Source organism: Hylobates moloch, unplaced genomic scaffold, assembly GCF_009828535.3.
Source record: "Hylobates moloch isolate HMO894 unplaced genomic scaffold, HMol_V3 SCAFFOLD_13, whole genome shotgun sequence".
Taxonomy (NCBI): domain Eukaryota; kingdom Metazoa; phylum Chordata; class Mammalia; order Primates; family Hylobatidae; genus Hylobates; species Hylobates moloch.
In genome coordinates this window covers 45,039,459-45,063,789 of record NW_026652288.1, presented here as the reverse complement: position 1 = coordinate 45,063,789, position 24,331 = coordinate 45,039,459, and positions in this window count along the sequence as shown.

The window sequence follows — 24,331 nt, the reverse complement described above, 5'->3', positions numbered from 1 at the left end:
TATGAATAGAGATTGACTTTGCTGCCAAGGGAAGCAAGTTGCTTGGGCTTTAGGTGACACATTCCCACTCTCTACTTTACCAAGAAAAAGGCTTGGAAAGCAAACTAGTTGAAATGTTTTCCCAAAGGTTTCCAATGAATATCAAACCCATCAAGCATCACATTTATTTCAGATACAAACTCTGCATGCCTCAGGAAACTCTTTCAGCTCTAATGTCACTGGAAGCACCTGTCATCTTCCTTCACCTGTCAGGCTACCCATGCCTTTAAGGTAGGTCACCTTTCTTTGATATCCTGCTTCATTATGGGAAGCTCAAGTTTTTTTTCCTAAGCTACATTTGGAATTTGAGGCCTTTTTGCTTGTCCTTATATGCTCCGCCCAACATTTTCCATTATGTGGTCAAGCTTTTACTCTCATTTACATATATATTCAACAAATCTTTCTCTATTATACTATACAAATATTATTTATTTAATATTATAAATTAATATTTTACTAAACCATTACTTTTTAAACTCCCACACTGAAGAAGAGTGTTAAGGGTAAACAAGTGCAGGATGTAAACATGTTTTTCCACTGAGTTACACTGGGAGAGAAAAATACCAGGAAGAAGGTGAAGGGGTTTCTGCATAAAAAGAATAAAATAAGGTCTAGAAATACTCTAAGAAACAGCTCCAGTGGAGGTTTTCTCATGTCATATATAGAGACCCTGCTTTCTACTATCCCAGACAATCTGAGTGTAACTCCTCTATGGAAAATAATATGTTGTTTCCATTAAAAGGGGGAAAAAAACGGATTTCCTAATTTTTTTTCCAGATGTTCCCTACCTGACTTAGGAGAAAATGAGCTCCTTGGATTCAGTATGCAAGGTTGAGCACTGGCAAATATGTTTTTATTATTCTAGAGACATTTCCTAAAGCCGCTCAAGGTTAATCAAGTATACCAGAGGCATCTATGGGGGTTGCAAAATCTAATTATTATTCCTTGTAGTTACCACACTAGTTTCCTCAACCCATTTTTAGAACTGCTTCTGAGACAATGAACAAGTTCCACAGCCATGTACATATGAATAGAGTTATTTTCTGACTCTTATTGGATTTTGAAGGGCAAAATGAGGAGAGGAAGAAACTACTTTGGTTTCAATGACTGATCAGAGCGGAGTTTTCCTTTATTCTAATTTAGGTTTTTGTTAATAATGTGAAAGAAAATGCTTTAAGAAGCACATCATAAATAATAAGAAGCCCAGATGAAACAGGAATAATTTTGTTTTGAAGGAGTGAGAGATGGAAAGATAATCATTACCACCTTCTTTATCTTGAGAGCAGGCATAGAAATTCACCTTGATTCAAATAATCTTTCTTCAGAAAAGAATGGGTAGGGATTCATCATTAGGTTTGTATTTATAGACAAAGCAGTACAGGAGATAATTTTATAATATAACCTTCTCTTCTCTGACCTAGTTAAAAAAATATAGGCCAATGAGGCTCTTGTAACAACATAATCCTGAAGAAAGATAAGATAGGCTACTGACTTTTTCTTAAAAAGAGAGTCAAAGAATTTGATGGTGAGAAATGATTACTTAACAAGATGAGGCTGATGCTTCAGTCTCCACAGAATAATGTGTGTGTGTGCGCGTTTCTAATGGCTCAGAGTGAAGGGCACAATTAAAAACCAGCTTATAACTTCATACCCCAAATAAGACTTGGGAAGGGACTTGGGCCCATAAAGTCACCTTGCTATAGTCGTTTAAATGAAAAATAGAATCACGTGAGCATCTGAATCAATAGCAGCAACTGTGAGATCTGAGGTTACATTCTGAGGGAGACCTACCAAACTTTCTGTAGTTAACATGTAGCAGACATTATTGGTTGGTTATCCTAAAGCCACTTCTGACTCCTTTGTCCCTGCAGCCTTCCCATCTTATAAGCTGTAAAGTTAGGTCTCCTTCACTGCAGGCGGGGGCATATAATCTAATTCTGGACACTGATGTGTGAAAAGAAATCTAATAGGGAGAGTTCCTGAAAAAGATAGCTTCTAGATGAAATGGTAAGACACAAGAAGAGAGCTGGCTGTCTTCCCCTTGCCAATGCCCGCCTTCCCATCCTTATATGTGTACATGATGCTTCTCTAGAGCTTAGAAAGTCATTATATTACTTGGAAAAGGGAGGTGGTAACATGCACGTGGGTGAAAAAATCCATACTCTGAGAAAAATTCAGAACAGAAAGAAAGCTTGTGACCTTTACTGAATCCACGACACAGTTTTAAATGAAAATAAGTGTCCCTGTGGTATAAGCAGTTGTTATTTGGATATTGACACTTATAGTCAAAAGCATTTCTTACTGATAAAGTATGAGGGTGTTCAAGGCACTGAAAGATTATATATAAACATACAATTATTTCAAATTTGGGAAGTGGATAATATTTATTTCCTGCACTTTCTCAAAGCCCTTTCACACAAATAATTTTATCTGGTTACTATATTAATCCTCAGAAGTAGACAGGGGTAGTGTTCTGATTACAGTCTTATAAGTGAAGAAACTGAATACAAAAGTAAAAAGGCTTTGTCTAGAGCAACAAAACCTGTATATAGTAGAAACGAGATATGAACTAAGATCTTTGACTCCTTAACTAAGACCCTCTTTTGGATCATACATCAAGTTAAAAGTAATAATACTAAAATGGTTTTGCATCAAAGGAACCAGATGACGAATGATGCTGATTTTGTCTTTTGTTTCAAACTAGGGACCAGCAATATTCCAAAGTAAGCCTTTTTGAAACCTAGGCTTTCTCCTTGTTCTTCGTAGAAGGGAATTTGTGCAATTACCCCCCAGAGAACTACCTTGCTACAACAATTTACATCCTGGCTGCATTAAATGTGTTTACTGTGGTTAGAAATCTGAAACTGAACGGTTAATAAAAGGAGCTAGAGAATGTTGTAGCTGAACCATTATAGCTCGAGTTTTCCTGTTTTTCTCAATTCAGACCCTGCCACAGAGTCGCACTCCCTTCTGGGATGCATGGTTTGCAAAGAAAAAGAGTAAAACATCCAGTTTCATAGCTACTCTGCTGAAATGCAGCAAATGAATAGTTTGTACCTCAGTCTAGTCATGTAAGTCTTGAGATGGGTTAATCCGTCGTTATAGAAGTCTGTTTATCACTATACAGATGGAAGAATCAAGTATAGTGTTTCTTCAAATGTCTTTTGAAAATAACGAAAATTCAATTGTTCATCTCTTACCCTGGTAATCCAGTTCATTTGGGATTATCCTTTTATAATAGGGAAAAGAGTATTAAATGTGAAATTCAAGCCACATCCTATTTATTGTAAATAAAGTTTTGTTGGAACACAGCTATGCCTGTTTAGGTATTGTCTGTGGCTAATACTTTCCACTACATCAGGAGAATTGACTAGTTGCCACAGAAAACCAGTGGCCTACAAAGTTTTTATTAAGTGGACCTTTCGAGAAAAGGTTTTTTGACCCCTGTCTTAGGAATAAGAAATTAAGTGAGGGCTTTAAGCTGGGAAGCATTATAATAGGAATCATGACGTGGTGGACACCCAGTGTAGAATAATAGACATTAGAGACTCGAAAGGGTGGGAGGGTGGGATGAGGGTGGGGATGAGAAATTACTTAAAGGGCTCAATGTATATTATTTAGGGGATGGATACACTTGAAACCCAGATTTCACCACTATACAATATATCAATGTAACAAAACTGCACTTGTACCCATTAAATTTATACAAAAAATACACTCTAGAATCATATTAAAAAATCATTTCCTAATCAGCTCAGTTTTTATTAGTTTTTTTCACATGTATGCATGTAGATGTATATATTTTTGTTTTGCTGTGCTGACACTCTCTCCAGGAAGACAGTGTCAATTAAATTGAACTAGAGGACACCCAGCTGGTGTCCACTGCAGAATTGTTTGGTTGGTGCATGGGGAGAAAACTCCACACATTTGTTTTCAGAAATGTTGTGTTAAATGGTTTGTGAGAGTAGGAAAAACATTTTGGGTTTTTCTTACCTATAACAATTTTAAAAGGGGAATTTTACTTGGCACAGTATATTTTACTTCTGTTTTCTTTTCAAACATAGTTCCCTGGTTCTGGTAGATCTTAATATAAATATAGCAGTTGCTACCAATGACTAAATGGGTGATGCCATGGGATATATTTAAAATTCATCAAGAATTAGGGTTTGATGTGAGATGTTTCTGATTAAAACATGCATACACCATATGGCTTCCCACATAGTTTAGTTAGTTCTATGTCATGACTTAGAATTGGTTGGCTTTCCAATCTCCTTTCTATCTGCTTTTGGAGAAACTAGATAAAAACAGTATAATTGGAGAGTAAGTTAATTGCAGAGGTGGGCCAAACACAGCTTAATAATGCATAATGTCTGCTAGAAAGTGAACTGGAATCATCACACCAATTTCACTTATAAAATTCAAACTGGCAAGAGACTTTACAACACTAATGATAGTCAGTCGCCTAATTAGCTCTGCAACACAGTCTTTTCAATTTATTAAAGCAGAATGAGTCATAAGTTGTGAACCTGGGGCAGCAGATAGCTTCCTGTTAAAACTCTGGGTAGGGTTTAATGATAGAAGCAGTCTAGTACATGAAAATTTCTTCTGCAAAAGAAAACATGGAAGGGATATCTGTAAATTTAATTATATTAAACAGATAAATACCTGTGTCTTTATCTAAAACAGGGAACTCAATAATAATGTGAGCATATTGTTAAAAACACACTAAAATATTAAAAATAATCTGTGTGTATGAGAGAGGGAGAGAGACAGAGAGAGAGAGAGAGACAGAGAGAGAGATCTCTGTCTCCCAGGCTGGAGAGCAGCAGCATGATCTTGGCTCACTGTAGCTTCCACCTCTCAGGCTTAGGCAATCCTCCCACCTCAGCCTCCCAAATAGTTGAAACCAAGGTGCTCACCACCGTGCTCAGCTGATTTTTGTATTTTTAGTAGAGAAGGAGTTTTTCCATGTTGCACAGGCTGGTCTTGTACTCCTGACCTCAAGTGATCTCCCTGTCTTGGCCTCCCAAAGAGCTGGGGCTACAGGTGTTAGCCACCATGACTGGACACTTTTTCACCTAGTTTTGGTTTTAAAGGAGTTTATTATTTATTTACTTATTTTTAATATTTTACCCAAATTCTTTATTAGATTTATTTTTTGCTTTGGGAAATGAAAAAAACATGAAATTTATTCTAACAAAGCAATTACTAAGATTTTTATCATCACTTTATCTGATTTTCTGTCTAGGTAATATTCAGTTTTAATTTGGAAGACAACCCAAATTATAAAAGACATGATTGTGTTGCTTATTTTAAACCTTAATATGCAGACATTTAGTTAATACCCACAGGGATCTGCCTTGAAGAGGTAGGTGGAAATAGGGCCAGAGTCATTTCTTCTACTTTTATTGGTATTTTGTTGTGCTCCGAAAATTTGAAACTATTCAGAGAAAAAAGGGAAAGAGGCTGAGAGGGGAAACCAATAGTATGTTAGGTGAATGTGATAACTTTTACACCATGAAAATGTATGCAAATCCAGTTTCAGCTTTCTACATATGGCTAGCCAGTTTTCCCAGCACCATTTATTAAATAGGGAATCCTTTCCCCATTTCTTGTTTTTGTCAGGTTTGTCAAAGATCAGATAGTTGTAGATATGCGGCATTATTTCTGAGGGCTCTGTTCTGTTCCATTGATCTAGGTCTCTGTTGTGGTACCAGTACCATGCTGTTTTGGTTACTGTAGCCTTGTAGTATAGTTTGAAGTCAGGTAGCGTGATGCCTCCAGCTTTGTTCTTTTGGCTTAGGATTGACTTGGCGATGCAGGCTCTTTTTTGGTTCCATATGAACTTTAAAGTAGTTTTTTCCAATACTGTGAAGAAAGTCATTGGTAGCTTGATGGGGATGGCATTGAATCTATAAAGGTTTTGGGCAGTATGGCCATTTTCACGATATTGATTCTTCCAACCCATGAGCATGGAATGTTCTTCCATTTGTTTGTATCCTCTTTTATTTCATTGAGCAGTGGTTTGTAGTTCTCCTTGAAGAAGTCCTTCACATCCTTTGTAAGTTGGATTCCTAGGTATTTTATTCTCTTTGAAACAATTGTGAATGGGAGTTCACTCATGATTTGGCTCTCTGTTTGTCTGTGATTGGTGTACAAGAATCCTTACACCTTATACAAAAATTAATTCAAGATGGATTAAAGACTTACACGTTAGACCTAAAACCATAAAAACCCTAGAAGAAAACCTAGGCAATACCATTCAGGACATAGGCATGGGCAAGGACTTCATGTCTAAAACACCAAAAGCAATGGCAACAAAAGCCAAAATTGACAAATGGGATCTAATTAAACTAAAGAGCTTCTGCACAGCAAAAGAAACTGCCATCAGAGTGAACAGGCAACCTACAAAATGGGAGAAAATTTTCACAACCTACTCATCTGACAAAGGGCTAATATCTAGAATCTACAATGAACTCAAACAAATTTACAAGAAAAAAACAAACAACCCCATCAAAAAGTGGGTGAAGGACATGAACAGACACTTCTCAAAAGAAGACATTTATGCAGCCAAAAAACACATGAAAAAATGCTCATCATCACTGGCCATCAGAGAAATGCAAATGAAAACCACAGTGAGATACCATCTCACACCAGTTAGAATGGCCATCATTAAAAAGTCAGGAAACAACAGGTGCTGGAGAGGAGGTGGAGAAATAGGAACACTTTTACACTGTTGGTGGGACTGTAAACTAGTTCAACCATTGTGGAAGTCAGTGTGGCGATTCCTCAGGGATCTAGAAATGGAAATACCATTTGATCCAGCCATCCCATTACTGGGTATATACCCAAAGGACTAGAAATCACGCTGCTATAAAGACACATTGCGGCACTATTCACAATAGCAAAGACTTGGAACCAACCCAAATGTCCAACAACGACAGAGTGGATTAAGAAAATGTGGCACATATACACATATGGAATACTATGCAGCCATAAAAAATGATGAGTTCATGTCCTTTGTAGGGACATGGATGAAACTGGAAACCATCATTCTCAGTAAACTATCGCAAGGACAAAAAACCAAACACTGCATGTTCTCACTCATAGGTGGGAATTGAACAATGAGAACTCATGGACACAGGAAGGGGAACATCACACTCCAGGGACTGTTGTGGGGTGGGGGGAGGGGGGAGGGACAGCATTAGGAGATATACCTAATGCTAAATGACGAGTTAATGGGTGCAGGAAATCAACATGGCACATGGATACATATGTAACAAACCTGCACATTGTGCACATGTACCCTAAAACCTAAAGTATAATAAAAAAATTAATTAAAATAACTTGCATAAAAATAATAAAAAAATTATTTCAATAATATTTAGCAGTTCTCAGTGTACACATTGAATTTCTTTTTCAAAATTTACATACGAGTATGTATTTTATGTTATTATAAATGAAATTGGTTTATTAATTTCATTTTTGGAATTTTCATTGCTAGTGTATAGAAATGAAATGGATTTTTGTAAATTGATACTTTATCTTGCCATCTTGGTGAGTCTGTTTACTGGCTTTTGGGTGGATTCCTTAGGACTTTTATATATAAAACCATATTATCTGCAAAAAAAAAAAAAAGAAAAAAGAAAACATACCCAAATCCAATAGTATGGATGGAGTGGAATTTTCAAGACTAGCTGTTCTTGAAATAGGTAACAAAGGTAAACTTTTAGAAATTTCTCAAAACTCTGGGCCACAAAGCCAGATTACCCAGTTGTTTGAACATTAGCAGCATGAATACTGTGGTTGGCAGAGTCCAAAGACCTGTTTTCAACCTAGAGTGGCTGTAAGTCTCATGCATATGTAGATGTTAAACATCATATAGACATTTGACTGTTCTTTGTGGCTGGAGAAACATGTGGGTCTTTAACCGAGTTGTTGACTCAGGAGTATAAAGTAAGATTGTATTTGCTTTTGTGGCCCATTAAAATGAATACTCTTGAAAACTGACAGGATTGCACAGTGGTTGCCACTGGTGGGAGTCTATTATCATTTTACCTAATTGTTCATTCATAGGTTCTGTAAGTTAAGACAACTTTAACTTATAGAAGAAAAATTTGTAAATGATTTTCTGTATTTCTTAGCTATCTCAGCATCCCCATATATCTGATGATCAATAAAGGAACTCTAGCAAGACAAAGAACTCTCAAAGAATCAGCAGGTTCTTCCTGGTTGCCTAGGAGAACAAGATATTCTTAACAGAAGTGGGTTATCCAGTGGTTTTCCAGTTGAATGCATCATACTACCTTGATTCTTCTACCAGAAGGGCAGGTTTCCTTTTCAGAGAAACAAATAAATTACATGTTTCTCATTAGATTGATCCCATGGAAATCTACTTTATTATTAAAGAACTCACAGGAACAACTGGTTTTGGCATATATATATATATATATACACACACACACACACACACACATATATACATATGTATATATATGTATACATATATACACATATATATACATATATACACATATATATACATATATATATACATATGTGTGTGTATATATATATATATACTTAATACTTGAAGTTCTGAGGTACATGTGCAGAATTGTGCAGTTTTGTTACATAGGTATATATCTTTAAACATCAATGGAAGAGTAGAATTACACCAGAATTTCGAGTTAACTATACTATTCAGGAATTATTCTAATAACACTTCTGCTGTTTTAGAGATTCAGCTCTCAAAATGAAATTTTAAAATAAATAAAAAACAATTCTCTAGATGAGAATTTGAATTAACTATTGAAAAACACAAGTCATGTTTACCTGGGTCATTCTATGCCGGCTAAGACAGTCATTGGGCTGTGTTTGTTTAGAGAGGAAATAAAAGAAACACTGGTTTTTCTTTTATTATACATTTTTTAGATTTCTAGAAACACATTACATGATATTTTTGAACTTTTCAACCTGTCTTTGTGGCAGGTTGCTCGGTGGGAAACTGCAAGCTTTGAACTTCTGCAGACTTCTTTGTCAGTTACTGGTTTTGCGGTCTGAGGATAATTACCAAATCACTACAGGCCTTGCTTTCTCCATCTCTGAAATGGGGATTAAGTACCTAAATTATGGACTGCTGTGAAGAATAATTGAGATAAATATGCAAAGCTCTTACAGCACAGTAGTTGTATAAAATTATGCAGTAATTTTACAAAATAACTTGGCTCTTGCATACATAATTTACAAAATAGCTTATTAAACAACACTTACTTCCATTCCTTTGGCATTGTTGATTCTTTCTGTCGTTGGTACCTCAGTAGAAATGTCCTCCATGCATAGATTAGTTTTGCAAAACACACATACACACAGGTGCGCGCGCACACACACACACACACACAATCCTTTTTTAAAGGTTAGGTATATTTTATAAAGCACAAAAACAATTTTATTCCTGTTCATAAAAAATCTATTTCATGCCTGTCATTATGCCTTTTACCATCATCTTTTAACAGAATTTATCTTAAGTATATCTTTATTTTTTAGGTCAGTCCGCCTACACACATTTTCTATGCTTTCATACAGTGGCTTTCAAAGTTCCTTTATTTTTAGCAATCAAAACCCTGCCCCCCTTTTCAAGCAATCTATTACACAGAACCTCAAAATATAAAACTGATGTAAGTTGACCTTTATTAAAGCTGAAATAATGAATCGACAATTTTCTTATTCACTTTTCCCTCTTCCCTGCCTGCCCACCTGTCCCCCGCAATCCCTGAGTCATTCTGGACAAACTGAGCACAGCAAAAGACAAGTGAAAACTACCATTTTCATCAACCCATTTTGTGCTCTTCAGCTATGGTGTGCTTTCACAGTAATACAAACTGTACCCAACATAGTAATACCATGTGAAGAAAATAAAATCACTAAATATCACTTTTCTTATTAGTGCCCTCAAAGTGTCTACATTATCTATCCATGTTCATCACTGGATGCAGCATGACTCCAGGCATCTTTCTGCTCTATTACTTGTCTGAATTGTTATCCTCGCCACCACATGTACAATTTTAACTTCCTTTGTTAATCTTTACCATATTCCTGTAAACCTGCTTCTCTAGTTTCTTATAGTCATTTTAAATATCAGTTCTACATTGTTCTGTAAAATTGCCCTATGTACAGACTTTCTGCCTTTTCGTGGCCATCATGTTGAATTTGATGTGATACCGCTGACCACTAAAACTAATGAAAAACACCAAGTTAATTTTTTTTAACAACTGTTGTTTCTGTGTGTTTTTGGTGTGCTTTAAATTTCACTGTGACAATCATCTGCAAATAACTCGAGACCCTCCTTTCTATCAGGCCAGGAATACAGCTCTCATATGAGAGAGAACCTGCTTCCATTCCTCTCCCGCCCATTCACCTTAAAACCATACACAGTCTAGGAACTTGCTGTCTACCAAGTAAGAGGAAAAGCATTAGAACTCATACAGTGTTTAAAATGAAAACACACATTGCCATCAATTTGCTCTATCATTTTTGATCACTAGAACGTCCTCCTTGGGAACCTTTAATTACAAATTCTGCATTTTGGAAAGTCATAAGGCATTGCTGGTACTTCCAGTAGTGACAAATATAAAGTTGATTCAAATGAGCAAAATTTAGGTTTCTGTCTCTATACCTCATTAGCATTAGCAAGTTCCAGTCTCATAGCAACCCAGATCTGATGATGAACACCTGCCAGCCCAGATGGTTTGGGGAGAAAATTCCTAGCTAAATAGAATAAAGTTCTGTTGTTGGGCTGTCCAAGCTGTTATTTAACAGGGATGTTGCAAAAACTCTGAAAAGCTATTATTGTAGAATTTAAACAAAGAAACATCTCCAAAGCTGTAATATGCAATTTCCATCACTTCTAATATCTAATGTCCCGACAATTTTAGTTTGTGCAAATAATATATGGTTATTCTATCTTTAGACATACTACAAATGGTATGAACACAGCAGTAGAACAAAATCAATAGCATCTGCACAAATATAAAACAAATGCTTGTATTTTCATCTTTGCTTTTAAATAAATCCAGTCCTGTTCCTTCTTCTAATGAATTGGCTGATATACAAAAAACAAAATCTTCTGAATAAGATCTTAAGTAAATATTGAGTTGCTACTTCAGCCCACAGTACTTTCTCCCTCATTCAAACTCTTAGAACCTTACTGTTTATGCTGTTTTGTTGGAGGAGGAAAGCAGGTGCTAGGGGAGATATGGCTGGATGTGAAGTCAAGAGCACTGAGATATTGGTTACCCTTGCTCAGTGGCTATTTTTGTGACCTGATTGAACCCATTAAACTAAGTTTTCCTGCCTGTGAAATAATTTTGTAGTAAAGACTAGATTTTTTTTTTAGTGTCAAAATATACCATATATCATCATATATTTTTATATGTGCATAGTTTCTTTACACAAAAATGAACTCCTCCGGATGAAGACTGTACTGTACATCTCTAACTTGTGGTGCAGAGCTTTGTACACAACTGATGCCTAAGGACTATCAGTTCTACCATTGCTTTCACCTTCTTGGTGAAAATGATGAAGATCATGGACTTGGGTAGATAATTTTCTGTTTTCTAGCTCTGTGATCTTGGGCAAATTACTTGAGGGTATTGAGTCTCTATTTATTCATTTGTATTTACTTCATAGGGTTGACAAGAGTGTTACAGAATTAGCACCTACAGTTTACATTTTGAAAACATGATTTCCTGTGCCTCCCTGCCCTGGGTTGGTACCACAGAACTTTGCAAAGAGTTAACACTGAGGTCAATTCATTGTGATAATTAAGAAAGCCAGAAGATCAAGGTTCAAATCTGGCTTTACCACTTAGTAGCTGTGTGACTTTGTGCAAGTTTGTTAATCCTTCTGTTTCTCAGTTTCGTCACCTTCAATGGAGGCAATGGTAATATTCACTTCATAGGACTCTTATGAAAAATAAATGAATACTTATGAATTACTTAAAGAGTACAGGACACATACGAAGTACTACTTAAGTTTAGGTGTTAGTTTTAACTTTACAAATATTTATTATTCAGGTTTACAAGAAAAATGCTATTATTATAATATGGATTTAAAACTTCTATACTTGATACTGATTATGTTCAAGATGAACATAATTATTCTTAAATTTGGTGGATTGTATAAGATGTAATTCTATAAAATAACAGATTAATACATGCTTTTTAAACAAATCATTATAATTTACCAATTTTAATTATATGCTAATATTGTAAAATAATACAAATAAATTTCTCCTTTACTTTCTGCTTATGTGCTTATTTCTTTTTAATCTCTATATTGTGTATTTGTTCATAAACTAATCATAGTCTAACTTTATAATGCCATCAGACTCTGCCATATTTGTTCACTTTGATGATAAATGAAATTTATAAATATAGTCTCTATGTGCTTTTTAATTTGTTTAGCTCTCAGATTTTTACAAATTTTCTCAGTTGAGGAGAGAGAAGTGAGCAGGTCTTTCAACACTACAGTCTCATAGCTAGAGGACTATGTCTTGTAATATTATTGAATGTATTTTTTCTCATACTTGGTATATGTCATTTTTTTTTCCTGTAGGTTTCAAATAAAACAAACCCAAGCAAAAAACAAACTTTAGTAGACTAAGTGTTATAAATATTTTTTAGGGTGAAAAATCATAATTAACATGAAGTAGGGATATAAAAAGGAAATATTCAGTAATTAAAATCAGTATTTGATTGGTTCTTCTAAAGCAGAGTATTTCAGGTGAATTCCAGACTAGTAACTTTTTCCAATAAAAGAACACCAAACAATGATTTTTCTGGTAAATATCTGATAGCATTTACCCATATAAATATTGTGGAATATAAAGTTAGAGGACAATGTAATTTATGTGTGAAGAGTCAATGAAAAAACATGCTCTACCAGAGGCCTTTTGGATCTACAATAAGAGCAACTAAGGCATGTTTTTAATAGTAAACTATAAATATGCAAATGAGGCTAATGGGGAAGAGGTTTGCTTTAAAACTACAGTTGTGGTAATTTTTTTTCTTGAGGTAGAGTCTTGCTCCCAGGCTGGAGCACAGTAGCATGATCTCGGCTCACTGCAACCTCTGCCTCCCTGGTTCAAGCGATTCTCTTGCCTCAGCCTCCCCAGTAGCTGGGATTACAGACACATGCCACCATGCCCAGCTAATTTTTTTCTTTTTTCGTATTTTTAGTAGAGAGGGGGTTTCACCATGTTGGCCAGGCTGGTCTTGAACTCCTGACCTCAAGTGATCTGCTGGCTTTGGCCTCCCCAAATGCTGGGATTACCGGTGTGAGCCACTGTGCCCAGCCACAGTTGTGGTAATTCTTTAGTTATAGCTACCTTTTACAAATAAATGGAGCAAATGTTTTCAAGCTTTTAATTTGCTTCATGTTTCAAATGTTAATGAGTTTTATGGTTCCACCTGTTGGTAAAAGTACTATCAGGCTGCTTTGCTTTTAATATTCCCCTTGTATCAACCAAGGTTCTCCAGAAAAGCAGAATCAATAGGATGCAACCAAAAGGATGTATGTTTGTGTTTATATGTATTTTATGGAATTAGCACATGAGACTGTGGGGGCTGGCAAGTCTGAAATTTGCAGGGCAGGCCTGCAGGCTAGGAATTCCAGTGGGAGTTGATGTTGCAGTCTTGAGTCTGAAAGCAGTCTAGAGGCAGAACTCCTTTCTCTTTGGGAGACCTCAGCCTTTTCTTGTGAAAGTTTTCAACTGATTGGATGAAGCCCATCCACATTATGGACGGTGATCTGCTTTCTTTAAAGTCTACTGATTTACATGATGGTTGATCACATCTAAAAAATATCTTCACAGCAACTTCTACACTGGTATTTGAGCTTACCCTAGCCAAGTTGACACGTAAAATTGGCAATCCCACTTCCCCACCCACTTTTCTACATAGCACCATTCAGAGATCTTAATCCATAGATCTCTATGATTTCACTCTTGCTACTGTTTCTTCATTGCTCCTATGGAATTGACTTGCATATAACCATTTTTTTCTTTCATAACCAATTATCTTCCTCTATCTTCATTTCATAGTTCATATTTTTTCTGAAACTTTCTCACTTCTAATATCTTCTTCCTTTTAAGCCTTCTCAGTTTCTGTTGATACCTATTTCTCTTCCTCTTATTTTTCTTTCCACTTCTGAATGCCACGCTCATCCATCTCTATTTGTATGAAGTTTTAACTACCTCCTTTCTCCTTTCCCATATCTAAGATGCCTACAATTTGGCCAATTTCTTCAAGCTTCTTCCCTCTTATTCACTCGAAATTTCTCATTTAGTACAACTTCGAGCTAATAAGTTTCCCTTCAAACCTGTGTGCTTAACACAGTTTCGTATTAGCTGAAGCACTTCACACCCTATTTCTTATTATTTGTCTCTGCTGCTGAATACAGGCACTAGCTCTTCATCTTAGTTAATACCAACATTAGGGTCTCCTTCTCCCTATTTCCTCAGCCTCAGCTTCTCTGTGTTCCTGGCAGAGTCTTCCTTTTTCCTTGAAAGTTAATTGTACTACACTGATGTTATGATCAATTTACCCTAACTGGATTTCAGCACTCTGATTTGCTTCTTTTTCTTTTTTCTCACCTTCCCATTTCCTCAACGTTAAAAACACAGCACTATTCTCTACTGTGCTTATGACCAGGTGAAACCATATATAGTTTTTTCCTTTTCCCATTTTCTCTAAAATTTAATAATGCTTTTTACCCAGCCTTTCAAAAATATTTTTCATTTATGATATTCTGATCCTCAGCTCCCTGGGTATTCACTTTGCAATCTTCTCATGCTGGTCCATCCACGGTCCTGCTGCCAAACATGATTTTTAAAAGTGATGCATTAAATCATCTTACTCTTCTTCACTCATTCTCAAATCTTTTGGAAGCACAATTTTTAAGAAATGAATTTTCTCTGGGCATAACCCCTGTTCATATCTTATCTATGAGTATTCTGATCAATGATTAATAACTGAAGGATTTCTATTCTTCCTATCTATAACTTTACATTTTTAAAAAATTTTTCTTCACTGATGTAACTTCTTTTTCATCTAAATTACTTCATTCACACCCTTTTTAAGAACTCTCACATTTCCTTTGTCATTTTTTTACCCTGTTGAGGTTTTGAAGTTGGTTTTCTGTACCTATTTGGCCTAATTAGGAGTCATGTAAAAGAAAAGTATCAAGTATAAAAATTAAGAATCTGAAAATAGATATGCTATATAGTTTGGAGTTTTCATAAAAAAGTAGAAACAAATTGAGATGTAAAATCACATCACCTGTGTATTTCTACGATGTGTTTGCCAAAAATACATACATCATTAATGTTATCAAAAGCCACCATCATGTTTAATAAAGGAGCACTGAAAGTGTTATAAGTCCAGACAAGAAGTCACCGATATTGTTCTACATTGTTCTTGAGATGCCATAATGAATCATTAGACAAGAAAAGGAAATAAAGCACCAGAAGTGTTGATAAGACATTATTATTGCATATATGATTGTATGCTTAAAATACTTAATTAAAAATTAAAAGATAATGTGGCTGAGTAAATATATGGAAATGAATAAGAAACAGGCCTCATTTACAACAGTAATCTCCACACTTTTCCCCCAACTCCCTCCAAAATGCTTGTAAATTTATTAATACAATAAAAAGAGGGGGAAGAAGGGCATATAATATTCTTTACTAGCAATATCTGACATCTTTAAAATGACAATTTTACCTATGACTAGCTAAATGTTTCATGTTCCCAGTAAAAAGATCAAACGGACATCTTGGAACTAGCTAGGCTAATTCTAGTTTATAAAACTAGAAAATAAACAATAGCTAGGAAAACTCTAAAAAATAAATATGAATGAGAGGAATTATACTACTAGGTAACAGATCTCTGAATTATAATAGAAAATACAGAAATCAACTAAAATACTACTGTCATCTGAATGGTATTCCCCAAAATTCATATGAAGGAAACCTAATCTCAATAGCATTAAGGGAGGGGCATTTAGAAGAAAACTAGGCCATGAAGGCTCCACACTGCCGATGGGATTAGTCCTGTTATAAAAGAGGTCCTGAGGGAGCTTTGCCCAACCTGCAATGTGAAACACAGAGAAGATCCCATCTATGAGGAACAAGCCTTACCAGATGATATGGTTTGGCTGTGTCCCCACCCACATCTCATCTTATAGTTCCCATAATCCCCACGTGTCCTGAGAGGGACCTGGTGGGAAGTAATTGAATCATGGGGGCTGTTTTCCCCATGTTATTCTCGTGGTAGTAAGTTCTCATGAGATCTGATGGTTTCATAAGGGTCTTCCCCCTTCACTTGGCTCTTCTCCTTACTGCTGCCATGTGAAGAAGGATGTGTTTGCTTCCCCCTCTGCCATAATTGTATGTTTCCTGAGGCTTCCCCAGCCATGCTGAACTGTGAGTCAATTAAACCTCTTTTCTTTATAAATTATCTAGTCTCAGGTATGTCTTGATTAGCAGCATGAGAATGGACTAATACACCAGACCCCAAACTTTCTGGACTTTGATCTTATACTTCTCAGCTTCCAGTACTGTGAGCAATAAATTTCTGCTCTTTATACATTATCCAGTCCAAGATATTTTGTTATAATAGCCTGAATGGACTAGGACAAATACAGTAATTTGAGAACATTTAAAATAAGTATCTCATTGGGATCAAGGATAGTTGTAAGGTAAATATTGGTATTTTTGGTGGTTATGGAGCTTATATAAGTGCAACATAATTTTTTAAAAGGTGGAGTATTTTGGTTTATTTTAAATTTAAATTTGGGTTCTAATTTAAATTTTAGTCAGAAATGTTACAAAAAGGAAATGGAAGCCAATTGGTATTTCAATAAGCCAGAAATCTTCTATTGCAGCTTTTAAGGAAATATCCAACTACAGTAGTCCCAAGGAAAAAGGCTGAAAAATTAAGCCCAAGATATAGTCACAAGGGTGGCAAAACTGCAAAGGAGATGTACTGTCCAATCTCAATTACTTATAATGTCAAAGTCAGGACCCTGATAGGAAAATATAATTCTGAGGCCTAGGATAGACCCATATATGTGGATGAGTCTGAATTAACTGGGTGTCAAAAGTTGCCCTCTCTTTCTTTTGTAAGACAGAAAGCTCTTTATTCTTGGTACTAGTGACCTGACTTGTAACTTGTAAGATAACACTTATCCTACCCTGGATCTTCCCCTGCTTTCTTAGTTGGTTTGTATTGCTGTGATAGAATACCTAAGAATGACTCATTATAAAAAAACAAACATTTTTTTCTCCCACAGTTCTGGAGGCTGGGAAGTCCAAGATCAAGGTGCTGACACCTAGTATTTGGTAAGGGCATGATTTCTACTTCCAAGAGGATACTTTCAGTGCTGTATGCTCTGGAAGGGAGAAACACTATCCTCACATCAAAAAGAGCAGAATAGGGTGAACTCACTTCTGCAAGCCCATTTTATAGCAGCATTAATCTCTTCATGAGGACAGAGCTGGCATAACCTAAACACCTCCTATTTAAATACCACCTCCCAACACTGTTGCATTAAGAATTTACAACACATGAATTTTTTGCAGGAGACACATTTAATTATACCATCTGCAAAGTTTCATTGACTTCATGACTTCAGAGTGATAATCAGTCAGGTATCAGTATCATCCTGGAAAAAAATGCCTTAAAGCTGAATAAATTGCAATACTTGCTTAATACCTACTGTTAGAAACCAATGGAACAGATTTTGGGGTGGATCTTCAAAAATTTGAAACTAGGAACAGAGCATATGACTAGTTGGTAACAGAGCGTATGACTAGCTCATCCATCACTTGCTGTTCAATGTTTTGGCAAGGCCATCTGACCAGTATCTGTTGTGATGGCTACCTGAAGGTTGGATGTGATGAGGGACTTTGTTGAACTTTGGATAAATGACAAAACATTTCTGACATAGTATTGAGGAAAAGGCAGAAGGTCAGGGATGTATGAATGTTAGAATAGAATGATAATGTAAGGCCTGAAAATCCGCAACTTTACTGTATTTCCCAAGAGGAGCTAAAGTAAACCTCTTTCATTAAGGCATCAAGAAATGTACTGGAAAAAGATGACACTAGATTATTTAATAAACTTGTGGTGGTCGTTTTTTGCTAGCTGGAGTTGCTGGTAGGATTTGTTGCTGTGGAACTTAGCTCCCTAGTATCAGTGGAATAAGGAAATTAAAAAATGGTAGAGACAAAGTTGAGCACTTAAATGTGGGAGGCAAACTGGGTATAATTACCTTAATGGGCAAAAAGGCCAGAGGGGCAATCAGAAAACCTTGACCATTACAAATCTTTGGTACTGACTAATCACATGGTGTTTCTTAAGAAAGATGGACTACTACCAAGGGTGGTATTGGGTAATTAAAACTCTAGAACTATTGAACAAAATACTATGCAAGCTGCTACAATGAAAAATTGTAGTCCCTTGCTCAGATCATTTCAAATTAAATTCACAAACCCAGAGCCCATTGGTTGAAGAAGTCTGGAGGTCTTGAAGAAAGACCCTTCAACACCTCTAAAAATATATACAACAAAACTTTCCAATTCTTTCCCCATGGAAAATAACCTGTGGTTGTTTTCCGGGTGTGTTTCATCTAACATTAATACCTGAGAAACCAAAACACAATTATGGGCTTACCAAAGTAAGAAATTATGAAGGTCAGGTGAAAATAATTTGGGGAAGTTTATCTCTTAGCATATCTAAAAGTATCCATGTATACATTTTGTGATTACCCTGGAATGCATTTTTAAAATTGATATACCTAGCAGCTGTCAGAATAATCACATTGGTTTCTTAATTAGAGAAATAAGAGACATTATAGTATGAAATAAAAGTGGAAGTCTGAGAAACTTCTGGAAACTATTCTGTCCCTGCCAAGATATAAATCAGAAGCAACAATGTCTTATGGGAAGAAATACCAGGGATTTTATATTATTTAATCAACTGTTATAGTCCTTCCAAAAACGAGATAGAAAATAGTCTGTGAAAATTGACAACCATAAATTTGAGCAATTGATAGATTCAATTTCAGCTGCCATGTTGGATTTTTATTTGAGCAGATCATTAAAGCCTCTGGCACTTTGTATGTGGTCATTGATCTGGCAAGTTATCTTCTTGTTCTCTATCAATAGGGAAAACAAAAAGCATTTTGCCTTTTCATGAAGAGATAGTTGCACTCAGTCCCTGTCCTTCCCTGGGGGACAGGCTAACTCTTTCTCTGTCCACTGGGATGTCAATTACCATAATTTTCCACACACATTGTACCGGTTCACTATCTTGATAGCATCATACTATTCGAACCTGGTGAGAAGGAGAGACACGTAGTTCTAGATGCCTAAATAAAACATATATGCCAGAAGGTGGAATTTCAGCCTGTAAAGATTCAAGGATCTGCTACCTCACTGAAGTTAGGGTACAGTAGTCCAGATTTGGTTAGCCTATCCAAGGTAAAAGCAGATTGTTTATACTTTACTACTTCTTTTTTCCACTGCAAAAAAGGTGCAGCTCTCATTTGGTATATTTATATTTTTGAAGTAATCTATCCATGCACCCATCCACATCTATCTATCTATCTATCTATCTATCTATCTATCTATCTATATCTGTCCACCCATCCATCTAATGGTGCTAGCATCCTCAAAAGATAATGATGCTGCTTGGTCTTTAGCAAGACATGCTGAAATCATGGCTGATATATGATTCTGTGACTCTAAAAATAAAAAAAGTAGGTCTAAAAACTAAGGAATGAAAGTAGGATTGCCCTCCTCCTCCTCAATTTCGGAGGCCCATTCAAGCGTTTTGTTTTCTATCCTCATATAACCTTAGTCATAAAGTTATTGATCCAAATTCTAATGTCTTTTATCAAAGCCTTTTTTAACCAAAGAAATAAGAGTCCCACTGATTTTGGTCACTCTCACTTATCCAGTAAACCAGTAGAAAAACAATAGAGTGATTTTAATGGCAGAGGTAATAGACTGTTATCACTGTGAGAAACTTGAGTTGCTGCCACATAATGGGGACAAAGATATGTCTGCAATTCAGTGATAGTTTTAATATCCCTTTAAGCTCTCATACCCAGTGATAAGTTTTGCCAGACAATTGCCACAACCACAGCTCAACAAGGACAAAGCAACTACAGACTCATGAGAAGTGACAGTCAGCATCACTCTATCAAGCCAGCAAAACAGACCAGTTGAAGTGTTGGCTGAGGCGAGTGTATTCTAGGATCAGTGTTAGAGGAGTAGTTGATGACTTACAATTATGGCCTGGGGATCAGCTTCAGCAGTGAAGGCTGAACATTCTTGCTGTAAGTATTGAATTGATTGAAGCTGGCTACTATTTTAAACTTATTGTGCATTTTGTGACTCATTGGGCTTGAATCTCCCCTCTTATGTTCTCACGAAAACACAGGCTTCATATTGCAATGTGGAATCTGGATATAATGAAGGGCATGGATAATCTGAGTGATGCAAGGTTTTGACTATGTCAAACACTTACTATGCAGCTATTCAGATCATGTCTTATTCACTTGTCCCTTTTTCAAGCTGTCAGTATAGCAATTAGATCTGTATGGACTCTGATTAACTTCACATAGTCACCACCTAATGCAGACAACTCTGCTCAAACTTTCTGCCTTTTGGCTCCATTTTGGAGCTTGTTTGTTGATGGTGCCATTGTGGAAACTCACTCACTGCTCAACTATGTGCAATTTGGAACTGCAGTGAATTAATTCCTCATGTGACAAAACGATGAATAAGAGATGGAATCTGATTAATATACTTTTCCTTTCTCAGATGGAAGCCCTTAGACATATTTTATGTGGATTTTCAGGGAGATCCTAATCAAGAACCAATTGCACAACCAGGTTGATACTGCCTTATTTTATTGTCTTTCTCACCTTCCCTACTATACTCCTCAAATCCATTGCTGCTCTCTGGAATTTTACTCCCTGTGCAAAAGAAATAAGCCATCTGGCTTAGGCTCTGCTTTCTGAGAAATTAATGCTAAGAAAGAGAGTAACAGATTTCATGGAAAAGTTAATACAAAACAGATCTTCAATATATGAAAAGATGCTCAACCTCAAACTAAAATAAGAAAGCTTTCATACAGATGAGATCAAGCATTCTGATCAGACATTAGTGGGTCAAAGTCAGCATATGGAGCTGACCTGAAACTGACCTAAAATCTAGGTTTTAAGGCTTTCTTAGTGCTGGGGCTCTGGGTCAAAGGGCACCAGCTTCCTGAAGCATGTTATTCTTATGGTAGATTAGAAGAGTGCAAAGGAATCATGCCATACTTTTTAAGGCCTCAGCTCAGAAGCTGCACACTATAACTTCTGATCACATCTGATTAGTTCAAGCAAGTCATGTGTAGTGTGATGGATTCCCCACTAGGCTTAAGGGTGTTATGTCTGCTGCCTGAATCTTGAAGGCTGGGCGGTGAGCCAAAGCCATGTTGCCCAGCTAAGGAACAGGTATCCTTGAGAACCCAAACATCCCTGGGATGTCAAAAACTTACCAAAAAAAAAAAAACCCCAAAAACAAACAAAAAAACCCCAAACCAGTCTCAGTTGGCTATTGCTGCTTTAATGCTCCCCACCTCCCAGAGATGGTGGTTTGCAACAACAAACATTTATTTTATCCTCATTGGTATGCAGATCAGCTGTGACTTGGTTAAAGTTGGCTGAATTTGGCAGAGACTCTGGTGGGCCAAAGTCAGCATATGGAGCTGACCTAAAACTGACCTACACAAACACAGTAGGCAAAGAGGCAGAAAATTAGCTTACAAGCAGTTTAGAGATGGGAGGCAGTGCAGATCTCTAGAGCTGTCCTGCCACCATCCAAGAGTGCCCTGTATGTCAGTCTTAATAAGTTGATCTACTTGCCAAGGTGGACTTATCTAAGTCATTCTTTGGTCCCTTAGTTCCTTTCCAGCTTGGGGACAGTGGGAAGTAACAGTCCCAAGTTTTTCTTGTAACAACATGGTCAAGACCAAAGTCAGTGGGGTGGTATAAAATATGGAACCACAAGGGCTTGGGAATTGGAATGAATATTTGCTAAACGATAATCCCACCCATTATAACTTCTATGAAATATGACTTAGCACTATCAACATAGATTCAGAAATTCCACATCCAGGATTTTATAGTATAGGTGTATGGCACAAGTATGAAACCGTATGCCTGAATTTTAATCAATAGATGATTTGTAAAGTAAATCAAGTTGCACCAATTCAACAGGCTCTATGCAGCCCATTAAAAATAATGAGGCAACATGAAACACACACTTGTGGAAGGATCACCAAGATAAACAGTAAAGTGTAAACACAAAGTACAGAAGAGTCTGTATAGTTGCTATAATTGTGAGAAAAATACAAATATATTTGAATATATATACTATCTCTGAAAGGAGTTATTAGAATCTGACAACAGTGATTACTCCAGTGAGGAAAAATGAGTGGCTGGGGAAAGAAGCAAATGGGAGACTTTCTTTTCTCTCTATGTTGTTTTATTACCTTGAGCTTGTTGCAAGGCATATTTTTACTCACTTAACAGTAAAGGTGCAAGATACAAGTTAGAAATCTAAAATTCTTCTCATTTGTCATTGGCTTGTAATTGTTAATAGTCCAGAGTTTTCTGAGTGTCTGAACCTTTATCTTCCCCTTTCTCCCCTAGGTGAAGCTATGGTACTTTAGAAAAAGAAAACACTGTGTAAACCACTGTATCAGGAAAATCTTCTTGTTCTGCTTCAAAATCTGCTTTATCCAACTTGTTCCTCCTTGCATTTACACACTTCTCTACTACTCAGTACTTATAAAAACTTTGCTTTGCTCTGTAAATTCCTGAAACTACTTTCATTGCTTTTTTAAACACCTCAAAATTACAGTAAACATTTTATTCTTAAAGATTTTGGCCATTTCATTACTGTTGAGTTTTAGAGAGTTAACCTGTTTCAGACTCATACCATCTACTGATTCATTTCTTTATCTTCTTTTTTGCTCTGCTCTTTCCCAAATTTGTGCAAAGGTCCCTACTACTCTCCTTCTGTTATGTAGAGAAAAGTCCCTCCAGTTGCATCCTTAAGCGTCAGGCAACAGACCTGGTCCCTGCAATTTAGGGGGCTCAGCTCTAGTCTCTCTGGCTACACCTCTTCTAAGATTATCAAGGAGTCAAGGAACCAAGGCAGTGGACCCACTTTGAGTCCAGGCCTTTTCTTCTTCTGGACTATGTTCTGGGTACTTAAAATTCTAGAATTCTCTGTCTAAATTAACCTGAGCCAGGTTTAAGCACCTATGCCCCAGGGCTGACTGTGTTTATACCACTGCGGAAATCCAAATCCTCTGAAAATGAAGTTCAAACTGGGTCTTCTAGGTTGTTATAAAGATATATTTATCAAGGTGGCAGAATAGGACATGTCTTATGTAATGGTTTGTTAGCTTGATTTATAACTTTAAATGTATGATTCTCTATTTGTACTCTTGCTCTGGGCCCTGAAATCTTTTGGCAAGCGCTAGTCAAAAACCATCAAAATCTATGCTTAATTGGGCAAAGTGTGGGCTCCCCTTCTATATGGGAGGGCTGGTTACTTTTTTCCTGATGTCATATTTAAGAAGAATGATGCATTAAAATATTCCCTAAGGGCTGGGCGTGGTATCTCATCCCCGTAATCTCAGCACTTTGGGAGGCCGAGGCAGCTGAATCACAAGGTCAGGAGTTCGAGACCAGCCTGGCCAACATGGTGAAACCCTGTCTCTACTAAAATACAAAAAATTAGCTGGGCATGGTGGCAGGTGCTTGTAATCCCAGCTACTCAGGAGGCTGAGGCAGGAGAATCACTTGAAACCAGAAGGTGGAAGTTGCAGTGAGCCAAGATGGTGCCACTGCACTCCAGCCTGGGCAACAAGAGTGAAAGTCCATCTCAAAAAAAAACAACAACAACAACAACAAAAAAAAACAACAACAAAAAAACACTTTCTAAGAAGAGCCCTAGCGACCCATGTGGAGGTGGAAGCCCTGATGAATAGCTTGGAAAGAGAATGTGAATACACTTTCAAAGCCCTCACTCTCTAGCACAAAGTATAATCCTCTTTTGATCACAAGTATAGTTAACACCATGCAGTGGGTACTCAGATTAAAAAAATACATTCCAAAGGGAAGGGTATGATCCTGAGATGGAGCTAAAAAAAAAATTCTC